The following is a 14,794-nucleotide window of genomic DNA, read 5'->3' on the forward strand; positions in this document are numbered from 1 at the left end:
AAGAGTGTTGCCTTTTCAATATTTAGGAACAATTTGTATTTATGTGAAATGTGATGGGTAGTCTGGGATTACAGGGTCTGGTAATGCTATAGATATGTCAATAAATATATAGAATCCGTAATTGTATTCCATTAAATTTAATTTTAATTACTTTACTCAGCCAACACAATTACTAACACCTATAAGTTTTATAAACAATACTAACATTTACTAGGTTACTTGTTATCAGGCATCCACTGTAGTGTTTAAATTAAAACAACACAGAGACTAGGAAATAATCCCTTGTCCTTAAATGTCTTTATCTGTAGTTGACCTTGGTCATCAACACAGACACTGATTGAGGTCAAGGGTGAGATTTCAGAGTCAAGGGTCCATCGAATCAGACCTATTATTCCTACCCTGAGAAATGTCTATCACCAATCATGGCAGTCAAGTCTACCAAATCTAGATTTAGAGCAAATGGTAATTTCGTAAAAAATATTCGAAATTCGTATTGGAGCTTCTACATAAAATAACGTGAAATAAGAGTGAATTCTAATAGATGTACTAATGAATATATTTTATACAAGAAACATTCCAATCGAATTCGTTTTTATCTGGTAGTTTCGTGTGGTGTCTAGACCGCCTTTTTAACGTAATACCTTGCCATGTTTTCTGTGCAAATGCCAAATTTAATATTACGGTTATTTTAATGGTCGTTTTCTGTGAGGCGTATGCCTGGTTCCCACACGCGGAGAAAGCGGGCAAGATTCCGTGCACGTCTCACGTCTGGTCCTCACATCGCTGCCATTCAGCAGCTAATTAAAGCCTAATGGCAGCTGGCGGTGGGGTCATGCGGAGACACTTTCTCACACGTTTCTCATACATTTGCGTGTGAATCTGTCAAAAAACCCAGACGAGCTGACATAAACCACTTCAATAAACTCCGTCCGTCTCGTCTACCATTGTTTCTCACTCCCACCTGCATAAATTCGATTGTTTTACGCAAAAGAAAAGAGCTGCCAATAGCCCATCATTGAATTTCAACAGTGCGGTATCTGTATGGCGCTGTCCAAGGTACTGGTACAATAAGATACATTATACATTAGGTACTTTGCTACAACTATTGTCCGGTTGCAAATAGGAGTTTTGTTTAACCTTTGTTTAATATTTTTGCTGCAAGTTAGGATTACATTGTTCAAATCATCATACCATTATGCTACTCATCTCATTCCTGTTTGAGGGAGGCATCTTCAGTCTTACTCCTAAATAAATATTTATTTTGTTCTCCACATTTGCCAAGCATGAAACAAGACAATTCATCATTGTACAATGCAAATAGCCATATTTTATTGACAATTATGTGATATGTGACATTTAATATGTGACATTTCATATGGTTTGGGCAAAGCAGATTTACAAACACACCAATACACACACACTTGTTTTTATCCATGTGAGGTTCTGAAGGCAAACTCTAACCCAGAAATCTATGTTCACTATCCCCAAACCAGAAAATTAACCCTCAGCTAACCCTAACCTTAATAATCATACCTTTATGCCTGAACTTAACTAAGCCCTAACACCTAACCCTAAACCTAACTGGTGCCTAAACCTAAAACTAACCCCTATTCTATTATTTCCAATTAAGTTTTACCCTAAACCTATGCAAGAAATATAATTTTTTCAAGCAAGGACCTGACAAAAAAGACTGACATCAAGCACGCATGCACGCGCGCACACACACCACTCAAGCGAAAACACACTTCTGCATTACTTTTACTATGAATAGTACTGATAGATTTTTTTATTAACTAGTCTTGTGATTTTAGGTGGTGATTATATTCAGTAATACCACAACCCTTCTTCTGTGGAATGAATCTCTCTCTCTTTTAACTTAGAATCCTTGTATATTGTTCCATATGCCTTTAGTTCCGTGGCAAAGACATGTTGCTTTTTCCAATGTCAGATGTAGAAGAAGTCTATGACAGTCACAGAGATGTTTTCCAATGTCAGATGTAGAAGAAATCTATGACAGTCACAGAGATGTTTTCCAATGTCAGATGTAGAAGAAGTCTATGACAGTCACAGAGATGTTTTCCAATAGTCTGAAGGTGTCTGCTGGATTGGTCCACACCATCACCAGAAGGTTATGTAGAATGTCACTCCTGATACTCCACATGCTTACCTGAAAATAGTTTACATATCATTGTTAGAAGCACATTAGATCTAGAAAACATGCAGGCACTCACTCACTCACACACACCAACACACACACACACACAGTACACACATTTGTATTTTTTTTAAAGGGGAAGAGCACTTGTCTTAACCTGTCCGAACTTGAAAGTGAACCCGATTATTTACCAGCAATTTAAATGCAACGCAGGTGATTTAGACCTGACAAATAAGAATCCTTACAGGTAACAGAATATGGAACATTTCCCTACAGGATGCTTAAAGGGTGTTTAGTCCCACAGAAAGAAACCCTACAACGCTGAACTGTAAAAGCATCTAACTGCTCATCCAAAACATGTAATCTGTAACAATAGCCAGTCTGCAATAAGTATTTATTCTACATACACACAATTTATCTTTTATAAATTTGAGACATATTCAGGCATACAATAAGCTGTATTTATTCCTGAAATGCACTGAAATGCAATCAGCATTTCCCCCCTTTCGGCAACAACTGCACTGCATGTTGTTCCCCTTCTCCATTTTAATTCTGTATGCACTGAGCGCTCGATGGGCTTTAATCACTTCAGGGAGCCAGCCCAAACTCTTTCTCTGTCAATTTTCACCCACTATCCCATTCAAGCAGTCCTTTTCTCTCACCAGCCCCACAATGCAGGGTTTGTGCTGTCTCTCTTTGTCCGCCTCTGATATCTTTTTTGCTTGCTCCCTCTCCTCAGACGGCATGCAGCGTATGCAAATAGAGGCCCTTTCATTCTCCAGACCCCTCCCCCGAATGGGTACAACCTCAAGGGGACCACACTTGCACGCGAACAGAGAGGCGTAGAAACAGATATGCAAAAATCATATATCTACATGCACTTAAAGAAACACACATCGACTGACCAACCTGTTATTTAACACTAGAAAGTAATGAGGAATCTAGACAGGGATCCAGGGTGGGGGGATAGAGAGAGGTTGACTGAGGAAGAGGCCAGACTGGAGTGTAGTCTGAGTACTGGAGGTTTGGGGCCAGTTGTGTCTGAACTTGGGAACCCAGTGGAGTGGAGGGTTAGACTGGAGATGTAGTGGTGGTGGAGGGATAGACTGGAGATGTAGTGGTGGTGGAGGGTTAGACTGGAGATGTAGTGATGGTGGAGGGATAGACTGGAGATGTAGTGGTGGCGGAGGGTTAGACTGGAGATGTAGTTGTGGTGGAGGGTTAGACTGGAGATGTAGTGGTGGTGGAGGGATAGACTGGAGATGTAGTGATGGTGGAGGGATAGACTGGAGATGTAGTGGTGGTGGAGGGTTAGACTGGAGATGTAGTTGTGGTGGAGGGTTAGACTGGAGATGTAGTGGTGGTGGAGGGATAGACTGGAGATGTAGTGGTGGTGGAGGGTTAGACTGGAGATGTAGTGGTGGTGGAGGGATAGACTGGAGATGTAGTGGTGGTGGAGGGTTAGACTGGAGATGTAGTGGTGGTGGAGGGATAGACTGGAGATGTAGTGGTGGTGGAGGGTTAGACTGGAGATGTAGTGGTGGTGGAGGGTTAGACTGGAGATGTAGTTGTGGTGGAGGGTTAGACTGGAGATGTAGTGGTGGTGGAGGGTTAGACTGGAGATGTAGTGGTGGTGGAGGGTTAGACTGGAGATGTAGTTGTGGTGGAGGGTTAGACTGGAGATGTAGTGGTGGTGGAGGGTTAGACTGTAGTTGTAATAGGGTGAATGGTAAGACTGGAGATGTAGTGGTGGTGCAGGGTTAGACTGTAGTTGTAATAGAGTGAATGGTAAGACTGTAATTATTGTGGTGGTGCAGGGTTAGACTGTAGTTGTAGTAGGGTGGAGATATAGACTGTAGTTGTAGTAGGATGGAGAGATAGACTGTAGTTGTAGTAGGATGGAGAGATAGACTGTAGTTGTAGTAGGATGGAGATATAGACTGTAGTTGTAGTAGGATGGAGAGATAGACTGTAGTTGTAGTAGGATGGAGATATAGACTGTAGTTGTAGTAGGATGGAGAGATAGACTGTAGTTGTAGTAGGATGGAGATATAGACTGTAGTTGTAGTAGGATGGAGAGATAGACTGTAGTTGTAGTAGGATGGAGAGATAGATTGTGGTTGTAGTAGGGTGCCAGGATAGACTGTAGTTGGTTGCACAGTGGACTAGAGACTTAGTGGTGGCAGAGGATTCTCCCACAATCAGACGTTTTTTTAGGGAAGGGAGAGACCTTGTGATAGGACTTCCGCTTTTGGACATTAAACAGACAACACTCAATATCTACTGCATTGCTTGAATAGTGCAGAAGAAAACCTCACAGGTTTATTTTCTGCAAGTCCAGGCCATGAATGTGTAAAATGCATTTATTTGATAGTCTGCTCCTGTAGGTCAGGATGCCTGAGAGATGACATTCCCAAACGTTGGTCCTATGCCAGGTGTGTGTCTGGTTTAGTGTATGTGTGCATGTGCCTGCGTGTGTGTTGGAAGGCAGATGTGTCCCAGACAGCTCCAAAAGCTTGGCCTTTTCACTGATTGCATTGCTGAGCCAGACTGTTTCTCTCCCCTAGCAACCTCTACAAGGTCAAAGGGCAAAATAAACCCTCCCCACCTCTCCCACTGGCCAGACACTGAACAATTTGGCAGCCATGAACTTGAACTTGATGAACTTAACCCATACATTAAAAATACATAGAAGAGTAAGGATTGAGTTCTATAAGCATAAAGAGTGTTATAGCTGACACTGGAAAATGTGTTCCTAAATGCTCCCCACATCTCTTACTTTGCAGTACAGACGCAATAATTAAAAAAACATAGATAGGGATATACAGTTGCTATACATTTTCAATCAGATTAGGAAATGCAAATGAAAAGGAGGTCACTCTCAAGACTCAGTCACCTAATTCTGTTCTTTCACTGGAGCAGACAACCCTAGCGTCCGGGACTCTGGAGTCAGACAGACATAATCTGAAAAGCCCTGGATGTAGAAACTTTTCCTGTGTCGTCCTCTATAAGATACTTAAAGACAAGGCTTTGTGCTGGATTAGTCTTGGCAGAGTTGCATTATGAAGCTCTGATGAGGCCAACCTGACCCACATTGGACCCCCCCCACCTCTAAAACACACACACAGGGATGCCCCGTGAGCCGGGCCTTATCACACAGGAGCTGTTAAAACGTAAGGCTACCTTACACAGTGTGAGTCGAGTTCAGGGAAGTGACTGAGGAGACTGTCGACTGTTTATGGAAAACGTCCCTCACATGTACACGATGGGAATGTCCACAGTCACTTTATGGTATTATTCACTAAAACACCCTACCATACCGGAATACCTTTCCAAAAGAATTGGATCCAATTGGATCCAGCCTCTGTTCTGGGTCTTTAAACCACGTTACTAAAGGTTTCGCAGTTCCCAAAATACAATATATAGGTACACCATTCATACATAGACTTTACACCATAAAATAAATCACTGTATGTTAAATCAACAACATAGAACTCAGGAACATGAAAATGCATGTCACCATGATTTTAACTGATTTAGTTGACACAGATATTATGGAGAATAATTCTGCATGGATGTTTCAGGATTCCCAATTAAAATGCATGAGTATTTTTGTTTTACAGTAATGTTACGATACACTATTCTAACCTATTCTGCTATCAGAATGCTGTGATCATTAAGTGATCTTGCAGATATTTATTCCCTTTTGATTGTACTTTATCAAACGACCACCACTTGCCAGAGTAGCCGGAGTGGGCGACAAACACATGGGGAATCCTGGGAAGACGGACTAAAGATCCTTAGAAAGTTCTTCTGTTTTAGTCACCAATGTCCACATAGCACTGAACTCACTGACCAATCACTGATTGGACATGGCCACATTCTAGATTGAAAGCAAGGTCTTTGTTTAAGAACAGATTAGTCTTCCTCTTTAATCACTTTGAAACCAACGTGATATGATGAAATCAGTTCATTTTATAGGTCAACCTTGTTAAATGTGACATTCTGTGTCTTCTGTTGAGAGTTTTACTTCGGTTACACATTCACATGATCTGGGAGTGTACGACAGAATTTATTAGTCTTACTTCAGTATGTTTTTTGCAACCATTCACAAGCATGTATTTGATTGTGTGGTTAGAAGCAGAAAAACTCTAGAAATGTGGTTAAACGTAACTACAGCAGACAATGGTTAAAAGGTCATTTTCTTGCCGTTGTACCTAGGTTGCATATATTAAACCACTTACATATATACAGTTGTCGTCATTATTAAAAAATGACTATTTTATAGTAAGTAGCAGTGTTCAATGCAGAAATGTTTTGCAAATATGTTCACGTTTTCAAGAATGTTTGTTTACAAACCTATGAACAGTCAGCTAATGTATTGAATATGTGGAGTTACATCGTATGGAACTCAATCCTGCATAAATGTGCTTTTTAATTCACCCTATTTGTGATCTGGAATAATTGTTGGTAAAACACATAAAATGACAGTACAGTACATACATTTTAGCACCTTTTTTATTTCCAAATGTGATTATCATGATTTAAATACGGACAAAAATATATTGAGCTTCTTTTTTATATTATATTCAAGGAATGTATTGTAGCTTTGTGTTAATCTTTTTGCATTTGTGTTATTTTGATTTGCAGTAGAATTTTCTACAGTATCATTAATGTTTAATGAATGCATTTGTGTTTTGAGTCATTTTTAAAGTGTATTAATTGTTTAGAAAATTATGTTTCATATTCACATTACAAAAACTGTATGCATAAATGGCTCAGAATTTCAGGATGTTTTTTTCTGAAAAAACTGAAAGTATGTACATGGACAGAACTGTGAGGTGAGAGGTGAGAGGTCACCTCACAGTGAGAGGTCAGAATACATTTTGAATACACGCAAGCACGCTTCCAGTGTTTGTACGAAAAATCTGTCACTGTTAAATGCTAGCAGAGTGAACGTGAATACTTTCAAAATGCTTCACAAATCTGCTTGTTCTACAGACTTTGAGGCAGATGTGCCACTGTGGGCGAAGACTGTAGCATTGAAACATAGAGCTGCACACACAAACACACTCACAAACACACAATGTATACCCCTAATTCTCCATTACTGACAGGCAATTAAACACAGAGTGCCTTTGAATGAGCCTGCCCTTTGCTGTTCCTCTGCTTACAGTAGCATTTGCTCCACGTGGGGAGGCAGAGGGAAGAAAACATGGCGGCTCACCCTCTAGACATTGTCACATCTCTCTCTCCTCCTCCCCCGTAGCATCTCTCTTCCACTCTCTCCCCTCCCTTTCCTTGCTTTTTCACCAATCTGTCTTTTCTCCCTTTTTCAATAACCAACTGTCGTCATTTCAAAGTGGCATTCTATAGCTGTTTTTGTTATTTTCAAATGCACCCTGACAGACATTTTCTTAAGATCTTTGCTATAAAATGGTAATACTGCTCTTATAAAAAAAAGACAATGAGTATGATCTCATTCTGTGTCTACCATAGGGCACCTACACCTTTGCTATATATAACAGCAATAGGTAATGCTGTTAGAAAACACGAAGACCTTTGATTATCATTAATTGGAAAAACAAGGTTGATACATTGTGAGTTTCCTGGACTGATATTATGCCTGATGTTGGATTAAATATAAAATACAAATAATTCTCAGTTAGAAGTGCCTTTTAGTACATTTGTGAAACCAGCCTTGTAAATGGCACTATCAGTACACCTGGATGATTTGTCGGCTGTTTTAACACATCTTGCACATTTCGCTGACAATGCTCATTCAATATCACTTTCGATCTTTTTAAACCTTATCTTCTTATACTGAATGGAATACCGTGCGAATGTATTACCTCTGATACATTCTGTTTCTATCTACAGAGGAAACTTAGGAAGAGGAAAAGAGGAAATACATCAAACCCACTGATGACACAGAAACACTCCCTTTATATTGTCCCAAAAAAAAACACACTTAAATCTGTCACCGCCTGAAAAACAATGACACAATCTACCGTAGGATGCAAAGTACAATAGATTTCTAGATCAAAATAATAGTGATGAGTAAGTACCATGTCATCTGCATTGCAAATATTTTTATCATGAGGATTTGCCATCTTTGGGCTGTATATATTATCAGTCAATGAACCTGTATTTACAGAGTACATTTCATACTGGGGAAGTCAAAGGGCATAAAGAAATGTAAGAACGAATGGTTAGAGGTCAGGATGTATTTAATGGTAGTAAAAGCCTCCTATACGTTTGTCAAAGTTTATCCCCGTCTCCTAGACCCCAACATCTAGACCCCTCTCAGGTGTACAAAACATACTGAAAAAAACCAACAAACTCAAGCAGGTGGTACTCCAGTGCATGAACCGAGCCACCACCACTTTTCAACCCAACTTATCAAACACACACCCCACGCCGACCCGTTAAACCTCGTCGCCCACCACACCCTCCTGTGTGGCTGTGGCATCTGCTCATAGTCTAGTGCGGAGGGCTTTTCCCACCCTGCCCCCCCCCATCAGACCCTGGGACCGCCGCAGCACCAGCCCTCACAAGGGGGGGGAAAGCAGGGGCTTTTTCTGAGGAGGGGTTAAAGGGAGGAAGGGGTGGCTGAACAGCCATTGAGGGGGAAGAGAGAGCCAGGCTGAATAATAATGCGAAAACCTATTGCTCTGTTCATTACACAGGCTGCAGCTGCCCACGTTGCCCTTAACACAGTCCCTCTCTTCCTCTCTCTTTCTTTCTCTCTCTCTCTCTCTCTCTCTCTCTCCCTCCCTATCACTCTATGTCTCCCTGACTACCTCTCCTCCTCTCTCGGGCAGGAATTGCCAGAGGCACAGGGCGGCATTTTACACACCGGACTCAGATTTCTGTGTATGCGGGCATGCTTGACAACATCTGCCGGTGCGGCTCATTCCTGGAGCTTCATCACACATCTCCCCTGGGACAGTCAAGTCTTGGCAGTGGTTTGGTCGGGATGGTGAGCACAGCCACTGCCAAAACCATTAACGCGGCGGTGGTGTGTCGTGAGCGAAGGTTTTGTTTTCATTGTGATTGTGATCATCAATGTTTGGGAATAAATACAGAAATGTTAGGAGCCATTTGAGTGGACATCGCTCGCACAGATGCATGCAAGCACCCAGGAATGTAATTCTGAAAAAATATTTATTAATCAATAAATACATAATTCTGGGATGGCAACACATAGACGTAACAGGCCTTGGTTGATTACTTGTCTCAAAATCTAACATAGCTGTATCCCTTTGTACTTGATGAGTGTTTAATAATATCATATATCTCAAAAATTATTCAAGACCAATTATCATTGACTTAATCAGGGGGGAGATACAACAACCACAGTGTATAAATTAAAGCACTACATTTGCCGTCTCCACAAACATTTAATAAGAGCACGCTATAAACATAATTGATACACAAAATGGTCCTAAAAGCACTTAGACTTTAGTCTTCAGAACAAAATGTTGCTCCCCAAAGTCTAAAAACAACAAGGAATAACCAACTATATTGTCGAATTTTTTTACATTCAGAAGAAAATGATTATGTAACAGAATCAAAGGCTTCTCAGAATAGCATATTCTATTCCAGTGGAAAGAATAAGCTTTAAGGATGTGTTCCTCTACTGTAAGCTGTGTGTGTGTGTGTGTGTGTGTGTGTGTGTGTGTGGGGGGGGGGGGGGTAAACAGTAAAATGCCTCCATTACAAGAGAAAAAGGCTGGATTTTTGTGAAATCCTCCAACCAGTAACAGCTCCTTCATTTTGTTTGCCAACCAGCCTCCTCTTGTCTCCTCCTCCACACCCCAACCCCTTATCGTCTAATTAGTCCTATCAGATAGGAAAAGGAAGAGGGGGACACCATGTGTGATGTACGGAAAAATAGGAACCCTCCCACTTCCCTTGACCACCCCTTAACTATTTCTCGCTCCCTCCCCGACCCACTACCGATACCCTACCGAAGACCACGATGCAACTCACTTAGCGTGCCAGCCCAGCCATCTTAGGTGCCGCGGCAACATCTCCCAAGATGGCTCCTCTCTCTCCCGCGCATATCTCCATGCGCCATCCTCCAGGATCCACCGGGGCTTTGTCCCCTTGTTGGCACATGCCCGTTGGCAGTGCAGATGGGCCCGTGGGCAAAGAGGGTGTGGTGTTGAGATAGGGTTTGGTTGGCTCTTTCGGGACAATTTCTTCCACCATGTTCTGTTCTGGTGGTAGGTCCTCTTTTTGTGCTGCATGTTGTGAATGAGATGCCTGAGAGAAGGCCAGGGAAGAAGAGAAGACATGACTTAAATAACACTAATAACAGACACCATCTTATGTGATCTTATGCAGATCCAAAACCATGGCAACTACATCTACAGATTATTTTTAACAGACACATGTGAATGCCAAATTCATAGTCTAGTTCACTTGAATGTTTATATACATGGCATTTAAACATTAGTCCATAGAAACAAGCACTATAACAAGTTTGTAATTACTTTATGCTGTATCTCCAAACACATTCTACATCAGAATCTAAGCAATTAACCAGGCATGGGCTGACAGTGAGTTTGGCAGGAGCAGGTAGTTAAGGGGATGAATGAAAACACATCTCACTTCATGCTCTCAGTTCCTTACAATCTCAGTTCCCTAATTCTTTGCCCAACGCAAGCATACATTTGAAGTACCAAGTTGAGAAGTTCCAGGCCTGTATCCTGGAAGCCCCTGCTCTTGTTGTTTAGGTCACACAATGTATTGGTAGAATTACTTCCAAGCTCTCAGGCTCACTTAAATTGTAAGGCTGCATGCAAGTGTTTTCTGATCCGGGGTTGTATTTTTAAGGTGTATTTTTAGGGCAGGTCTGCAATTCAACCATGGGTCTCCATTCATCTTAGGTTGCACTTCTAGTGTTTATTTAAAACACCTATGTTTTTTTTTTTTTAAACACATAGTGCCTTGTTAGGCTTGTTTAAGTTTATATTCCCAATTTGAAAATAAGTTCAGGTTTTACGTTTTTCGTTTGCCTAATAACACGAATAATAAAAACGTTATGTAAGAGAGAATGATTTTAGAAAGGACTATTTGCGTAAATAATGTTCTCCAAGACAGATTGTCGGAAGGGTGGTTGTTGAAATTGTGACGCTGCCAGGAAGAGCGCACTTTTCTCCCAATGGTTGCAAGCTATTTAGCATTCAGCACCATGTTCAAGAATGGGCCTTAATGGACAGCTCCCACTGGAAAGGCTAATCGCGCCCAAATACACAAACCCTCAGATTAACACATAAGTAACCGAGACTAATGCCACCACCCAAAATGAAATAGAAAACCTTTTTTTATCGGTCATCTTCGGGCACTAGTAGGCATCTGTTAATCTGTTAACAGTAGCCTGTATGCTATTTTCCAAATCATACGCCTGTTTTTAAATCTGTAATTTATAAAAACATTGCAAAGATTATTTATTTATCCTATTGCAAAGGTTATTTATTTATCCTATTTGTCATTTCAGAAATGTAAAGGTAGGGCTGTATTCGTTATAAGGTAACAAACATAAAAGCAACACACCACAAAGGAAACCAACAAACAGACCTAAATAAAAAAAATAGTAATAAACAAACAAATGTTCTCAAGCCAATCGAGGAGGTGATATCAAATGTTCACGGTTTCAGTGATTTAGAGAAGACCTGTTCATGTTTTGTTTTCTGAAATAAAAAATGCTACAAAATAACTGGTTAATTTTATTTTATTCGATTTCTAATAGCTCTTTTTAAATAATGAGACAAAAACGGTCAGTGCTTTAAATAATGTTTCGCTTACCTTTGGTTGAACTTGGCGAAAATTGTCAGAAGTAGACAAGGCCTCATTTCCCATCAGAGCGTGAATGTGGAAGTAATTTCTACTTTCGGTTATCTAGCTTTATGACAGGTATTTAACACTCATACAGCTAGATAACCAAAGACAGAATCCAACCTCCTGTTCACGTTGTAGACGAGGCCTTCTTTGACTTGCTGACACAGACTCGTGACGGTTTGATAAACTGCTTCATCAGACACCTTGAAATATAAAGAAGGAATTATTAGTATAATTTATATATTTTGATAAGCATTTTTAAATTGTTTTTCAAAACAATAACAAAAATAAGGGAAAGGAATTATACTTTATTCTAGAAATGTATTCTATTCGAAGGACGCTGACAGCAGTCATTTGTATAAGACCAAAGAGATCTCGAATAAAAGGGACTATAAGCGAGTTTGGTTTCAGTTAGGATTTATCAACAATGTGCATATAATTCCATTATATATACATTACACTGATGTATTCAAAATAATTATAGTCTACCTTTACAATCAGAATCGTTACATGTAAGTAAACAACTGGGGCTATATCCTCGAGAGTAAAACGCATTGGCTTTCATTAAAACAAATATTTTACGTATCAATCAAAACTCAGAAAAACTGTAGTCGACAAACAGAGAAGAGACAATTCGATCTACGAGCGGATGGGACCCGGTTTATCTTGGTCTTATACTGGGCCCATCTGTTACCAGAAGTAAATTAAGTGTCTTTATGCGATATCTCAACTGCATTTTAAAGATGTTTTATTTTAAATATTTTCCTTTATCTCAGAGATAGTCAGACAGACAGAGACAGACAGACAGACACAGAGAGACATAGAGAGACAGAGAGAAAACGAGTATGAGAGGAGGAAATTAATATTTTCCTGAAGTCTAGTAGCGCCTATTCATTGTCTAGCAATAATAGCGAAGTTTCTTGAAAATGACACATTAATAAGTAGTTTAATCCCGGTACATTTGATTTGACACTGGCCAAACCAACATGTGCTCTATTACTACATTTAATTAAGGCATATAAAAAGCATATATACATAAAAAAAAAGGAATTTAAACGAAAAGATACTACATGACTACACTTAAAATACTAATCATAATGTTGTATGAAGGTGTGGAGCGTACTTATTTTGTTTGCATTTGGGCCGCTACATTTCTTGTACCCAATAATAGACAAGTTACAGATCTACACACTTAGAAGGCCATTGTCTCTAGTAAAAATCGAATTAGTTGTGTATAACATGGGCAATCAAAATCAGGCTATAAGCTTACTTGTATTCTGAAAGTTGTACTATGAGCCTAATACTGCGTTTATATATATATTTTTATATATGCCTGTAAGTCCTAGTTGTAAAAAAAAGTTTAAATGAATGGTTTTCTCCTAACATTCACGTGTGTCTACAGGTTATTTATATTTATCTGGAGACAGTGACATAAAAGCGAACTTGAGACAGCGCTGCAATGGGCATAACAGTAAGAGTAGATAGAATTGGACTCGGCCCTTTGCCATGTAGTCTTTGATTCGACCATGTTCAGGCGTCGAAACAACATAACCGTTTGGCAAACATATCTGGTCAGTAAATAAGGCTAGGCTACTTAATAATGTATCGCCATTCAATTGATAGTAATATGATTGCAGAGTTGCCTGCGTGATCTTATGCCTGTTCACTTTTAATAAGAGTTCGTGCCAATGACCAGGGGCTAGTCACATCTGAACCTCCTACTAGTCACATCAGAAGCAAGGCTATAGCTTTGACTTGGAAGTCATACTATTATCATCTATAACTGAAGATGAAAAGCATACTGTTATAACACCTTGGACAAGAATCGACTGTACTTTTTATTCCATGTAAATAAATAACATATGCCCCAGCCCCAATCTATTCCAATAACTAAAGCGCACGCCTCTTTCAAAACATGGTATAACAAAAAATCGAACGTTGTAAGTGTATTTAGGCTAGTAGACAGCCCATGGACATGACTAGAGAACAGATTCCTTGAAAAGGCGCAATCACACCATAGGTAAGATCGCAGTGATCTATTCGCAGTTATGCTGCTATGTGGCTTACTTGTGTTTTAGGTCCAGCCATGAAGAAATATATATTTTTTAATCAGTTTCTTCAGTTCTATCTTCCCTTCACGTGCATGCAAATTTCAGGTTATTTCGCCCTCTCAATCCTCATCTGTAATTATTTAATTAATACGCACCCTCTTATTCCAGTTAAGTCCGTCTCCTTCGCTAGTCCTCCGAGATCTACACGCTTCCTGCGCGCTTCCTCCTGTGACATTTTTCATCCGTAATGACGTCATTCAAGTGGCAGGTCTTTGTGTCCTATCACAGAAGCCGATTAAAATAAGTTTTGTGGGCATTTATTGCAAAGGTGTGGTTTCAGAGTCTTCTGGTATATGTTTTAATCACTTTAACAGTCGCTGCACATCACCTAATGAAGTCAGGGCCTACCTTGCTGCACCTTGGCAGTCCAAATGTACCTGCTTTTGAATGCACCTGCTGTATTCAGACCCCTGACCAATTCTTTTATATTACTTAACTAGAAATACTACACTGACATTTCGATCAGTTCTGATATTTTATGTAAAAACAGTAAAACTCAAAATCAATCACTGTAAGGTTAGATTAGTTTCATGTTGGAAAGTATTTGTAAGAATTAAAAAAGTAACTAGGTCTAATTAGCTTGCAAAACAATTCAACCACTGTACTGTGGGGTCTCCTAGTTTACACAGACGTCTCCACCTCTGAACCCTCATAGCTGATTTCACATTTTCTGGATAAA

At 39.9% G+C, this 14,794-nt stretch overlaps 1 long non-coding RNA gene across 2 annotated transcripts; it reads right to left on the reverse strand.

The window, feature by feature from the left end:
* Positions 1-1,307: 1,307 nt before the first annotated feature.
* LOC109616906 lies at positions 1,308-14,278 on the reverse strand. Of its 2 annotated transcripts, none has more exons than XR_002198208.3 (4): positions 14,211-14,278; positions 11,972-12,207; positions 10,151-10,426; positions 1,308-2,167 (listed from the first exon to the last, which is right to left on the reverse strand). It is a non-coding gene; the product is annotated as an uncharacterized LOC109616906 (long non-coding RNA). The 2 variants fall into 2 exon arrangements; XR_004574767.1 differs by lacking the exon at positions 14,211-14,278 and adding an exon at positions 14,072-14,156.
* Positions 14,279-14,794: the final 516 nt, after the last annotated feature.

Source organism: Esox lucius, chromosome 19, assembly GCF_011004845.1.
Source record: "Esox lucius isolate fEsoLuc1 chromosome 19, fEsoLuc1.pri, whole genome shotgun sequence".
In the NCBI taxonomy this organism is placed as follows: Eukaryota; Metazoa; Chordata; class Actinopteri; order Esociformes; family Esocidae; genus Esox; species Esox lucius.